The 4,760-nt window shown below is 37.8% G+C and overlaps 1 long non-coding RNA gene across 1 annotated transcript in view; it reads left to right on the forward strand.

The window, feature by feature from the left end:
- LOC133620624 (uncharacterized) overlaps positions 1-2,831 on the forward strand; it is a 27,726-nt gene extending 24,895 nt beyond the window's left edge. The window contains exon 3 of the long non-coding RNA XR_009817543.1: positions 2,702-2,831. This is a non-coding gene — a long non-coding RNA (uncharacterized lncRNA). The remainder of the gene's footprint in view (positions 1-2,701) is intronic.
- The last annotated feature ends 1,929 nt before the right edge of the window (positions 2,832-4,760 follow it).

The following is a 4,760-nucleotide window of genomic DNA, read 5'->3' on the forward strand; positions in this document are numbered from 1 at the left end:
GTGTGTATATATACAAACCCAGTTTCCATATGAGTTGGGAAATTGTGTTAGATGTAAATATAAATGGAATACAATGATTTGTAAATCATTTTCAACCCATATTCAGTTGAATATGCTACAAAGACAACATATTTTATGTTCAAACTGATAAAAAAAATGTTTTTTGCAAATAATCATTAACTTTAGAATTTGATGCCAGCAACATGTGACAAAGAAGTTGGGAAAGGTGGCAATAAATACTGATACAGTTGAGGAATGCTCATCAAACACTTATTTGGAACATCCCACAGGTAAACAGGTAAATTGGGAACAGGTGGGTGCCATGATTGGGTATAAAAGTAGATTCCATGAAATGCTCAGTCATTCACAAACAAGGATGGGGCGAGGGTCACCACCTTGTCAACAAATGCGTGAGCAAATTGTTGAACAGTTTAAGAAAAATCTTTCTCAACCAGCTATTGCAAGGAATTTAGGGATTTCACCATCTACGGTCCGTAATATCATCAAAGGGTTCAGAGAATCTGGAGAAATCACTGCACGTAAGCAGCTAAGCCCGTGATCTTCGATCCCTCAGGCTGTACTGCATCAACAAGCGACATCAGTGTGTAAAGGATATCACCACATGGGCTCAGGAACACTTCAGAAACCCACTGTCAGTAACAACAGTTGGTCGCTACATCTGTACGTGCAAGTTAAAACTCTCCTATGCAAGGCGAAAAACGTTTATCAACAACACCCAGAAACGCCGTCGGCTTCGCTGGGCTTGAGTTCATCTAAAATGGACTGATACAAAGTAGAAAAGTGTTCTGTGGTCTGACGAGTCCACATTTCGAATTGTTTTTGGAAACTGTGGACGTCGTGTCCTCTGGACCAAAGAGGGAAAGAACCATCCGGATTGTTGTAGGCGCAAAGTTGAAAAGCCAGCATCTTTGATGGCATGGGGGTGTATTAGTGCCCAAGACATGGGTAACTTACACATCTGTGAAGGCGCCATTAATGCTGAAAGGTACATACAGGTTTTGGAGCAACATATGTTGCCATCCAAGCAACGTTACCATGGACGCCCCTGCTTATTTCAGCAAGACAATGCCAAGCCACGTGTTACATCAACGTGGCTTCATAGTAAAAGAGTGTGGGTACTAGACTGGCCTGCCTGTAGTCCAGACCTGTCTCCCATTGAAAATGTGTGGTGCATTATGAAGCCTAAAATACCACAACGGAGACCCCCGGACTGTTGAACAACTTAAGCTGTACATCAAGCAAGAATGGGAAAGAATTCCACCTGAGAATTTTAAAAAATGTGTCTCCTCAGTTCCCAAACGTTTACTGAGTGTTGTTAAAAGGAAAGGCCATGTAATACAGTGGTGAACATGCCCTTTCCCAACTACTTTGGCACGTGTTGCAGCCATGAAATTCTAAGTTAATTATTATTTGCAAAAAAAAAAAAAAGTTTATGAGTTTGAACATCAAATATCTTGTCATTCAACTGAATATGGGTTGAAAAGGATTTGATATATATATATATATATATATATATATATAATTATTTTTAACTATTTTAAATAATTTTTGACTAAGGACGACACATGAAGTTAAGTCAGAAAATAGATTTAGTAGTTTTGTTTTCTTTCAGTAGGTTTGAACAATTTCATGTTGAATAAAATAAGTAACATGATATAAGTGTTGTATATCGGTCGATAGCAATAATTATTTATATTTCTATGACCTATCTAAAATAGGTACCAGTAGAACAATACATCAAATATCAACATTTGTATTTCAAACGTAACCTTCTTCCGGTTATAACCCCCTCAGCTATCAAGGCAGAAAGGAAAGCATAAGTCAACAATCAATGTAAACACAATTCTAAAACCACAGTAAACACTTAACAATACATTCTTAAAATGAAGGTGAATAAATAAGGAATATGTAAGAAATGTTTCATAAAGTGTAAGAAAATAGTGCAAAGTGTGAAAATGTAAACATAGAGAAACTTGAGAAGAACTATTTTCTGCATTTATAGTGTCAGGAAGTTACAGCTGTGCTCTAAAGGGTGAGTCTTGCATCATTTCCAGGTCCGACTCGGGTCCGTTTAAAAAAAAAAAATCCCCCTAAACTGCCATACTGTCTAGGTGACTTTGCCTGTTTTATCTACGATTTCTTAATTTTTACTTTCTCTTCTCACTCCATGCAAAGAATCAACCAATGGCGCAACCAAACGTGATAGTTGATAACTGCTACCTCCTTGGAAGTTAGCGTGTCACTCCCATGGATCATTGATCACTTCCTGTGTTGCTCGGTGCCTTTGTCCATGCAACCAGCCTTGCCTTGCAACTTCTCCCGACGTAGCAGAAAAAAAACTACCCAATGTTTTGTTTAACACATTTTTTATTGATATCGATTACGTGTCTATCGCAACATATATTGATATCGCTTTATCGTCCAACCCTAATATAACATTTTAAGGATCGTACACAGCTGGCAGTTTGTGGCCACAATTGGAAATTAGCTTATTTTATCTTGAATAGAAACATTTTCAAAACAATCCAAGAATAATCTCAACCATTTGTATGTACTGTATGCATACTTTAATGTCAACATTTTACCAGCCTGTCTTTTCTGCTGCAATAGGTGGTGAATGTGTAGAAAACAGTTGGCATATGCTTGTTATAGCTTAATTCTCTTTTCTGGATTAAAATAGATGAGACTCTTGAGGCTCCTGGTGAGGATCAGGCAGACAGTCCATGGTCAGCATCAACAGTCAAGACCCTCTGGAAGCGTCTGTTTCTTCTCAGCGACCCAGCCTCCACTCGCAGACGCAAGGAAATAAGGTCAGAAAGTTCCCAGGGAAATAATATTAACTGACATAATGTCCATAATGTATGTCGTGTGCGGCAAGGTGGGTGGGAATGGTGATTTTTTTAAAACCAAATTTGTGCAAATTAAAAAAAAATACTTCATTTTCAATTCATACATGTTCAGTTTCTTATAATCAGAGACATTTTTGGTGTATTAGATGGAGTTTTTACCCATCTAGTGTAGTAAATAAACTGAACGTGTAGGGATACATTATTTATTTTTAATGGCGATACATATACCCGACCACTTATTCGTATCAATGACCTTTTTATTTAGTTTTGACTGTATCTTGTGCACACCTGGGAGTAAAAAGATTCAAACAAAGGTGGATGTGACAAAATGTACCTGTACATTTGTCCTAATGAAATTTGATCCATAAATCAGTAGTAAATAGGGTTGTACGATATACCGGTACTAGTATAGAATCGCGGTACTAATGAATCAAAAACTATGCTACGTGTACTATACTCTGTTTGAAAAGTACCAGTTCCCCATTTTTTTATTTATTTTTTTATTTAACGGGCATGATGGCGCGTCATCACGTCATGACATTGCAGGCTTTACGAGCAGAGGAGCATGTTTGGCAGCGCACAATCAGAGAGTACTTACCTAGCCCAAGAACTAAAGATAAAGGTGAAGTTATAACACTGAAACACCCTCAGGAATAGGTGCTTTAAGACATGGCTAGCTAGGTAGCAGCTAACATCCATCCGCAGTCGGCAGTGTTTTAGCTACTTCTAAATCAATAATCCTGGCCTCCATGGCGACAAATAAAGTCAGTTTCTTACAAGAATCATTATCACTGCAGGACGAGGAATAGCTAAACATGCTTCACTACACACCCTAGGAGGATACAATAGCTCACCGCTAACAGCAAGCTAACACCCCTGAATGTAAACACATGCCATGGGTGGATCTACACCTGACATCCACTGGAATGATACCAAGTACAAGAGTGTATCTAGTCGATACTACTATGATTACATTAATCTTTGTTATCGTCACAAAATCTTTTTAACTTTTTAAAACATTATAAACTCAGGAAATACGTCCCTGGACACATTAGGACTTTGAATATGACCAATGTATGATCCTGTAACTACTTGGTATCGAATCGATAACTAAATTTGTGGTATCATCCAAAACTAATGTAAAGTATCTAACAACAGAAGAATAAGTGATAACATTTTAACAGAAGTGTAGATAGAACATGTTGAAACAGAAAATAAGCAGATATTAACAGTTAATGAATACATGGATTAATAATCAATTTTTACAGTTTGTCCCTCATAATGTTGACAAAATAATAGAATGATAAATGACACAATATGTTACTGCATATGTCAGCAGACTAATTAGGAGCCTTTGTTTGTTTACTTACTACTAAAAGACAAGTTGTCTAGTATGTTCACTGTTTTATTTATTGACTAAATTGCAATAATAAACATATGTTTAATGTACCCTAAGATTTTTTGTTGAAATAAAGCCAATAATGCCTTTTTTTGTGGTCCCCTTTATTTAGAAAAGTATCGAAATACATTTTGGTATCGGTACCAAAGTATTGGTATGGGGACAACTCTAGTAGTAAAGCTCATGTCCTTATTTTCTTTTCCTGTTTCTGTCAGTGTGTCCACAGGGAAGACCCAGGACATGGTGGAGAGACTATGTCTCCCAACTGGCCTGGGAACACCTTGGGATAAGTAGCTGAGGTGAGGGAAGTCCGGGCTTCTCTGCTTAGGCTACTGCCCCCGCGACCCGACTTCGGATAAGCGGTAGAAGATGAACGGATGGATGGATGGTGTACAGGAGTGTGGCGATCACGTCTTATTTTGCAAACAAATACACATCCAAAAAATGGCAGCGACTCAGAAGAACAAATGGCAGCTTCGGGTGGTTGTTGG

Source organism: Nerophis lumbriciformis, linkage group LG24 (assembly GCF_033978685.3).
Source record: "Nerophis lumbriciformis linkage group LG24, RoL_Nlum_v2.1, whole genome shotgun sequence".
Taxonomy (NCBI): Eukaryota; Metazoa; Chordata; class Actinopteri; order Syngnathiformes; family Syngnathidae; genus Nerophis; species Nerophis lumbriciformis.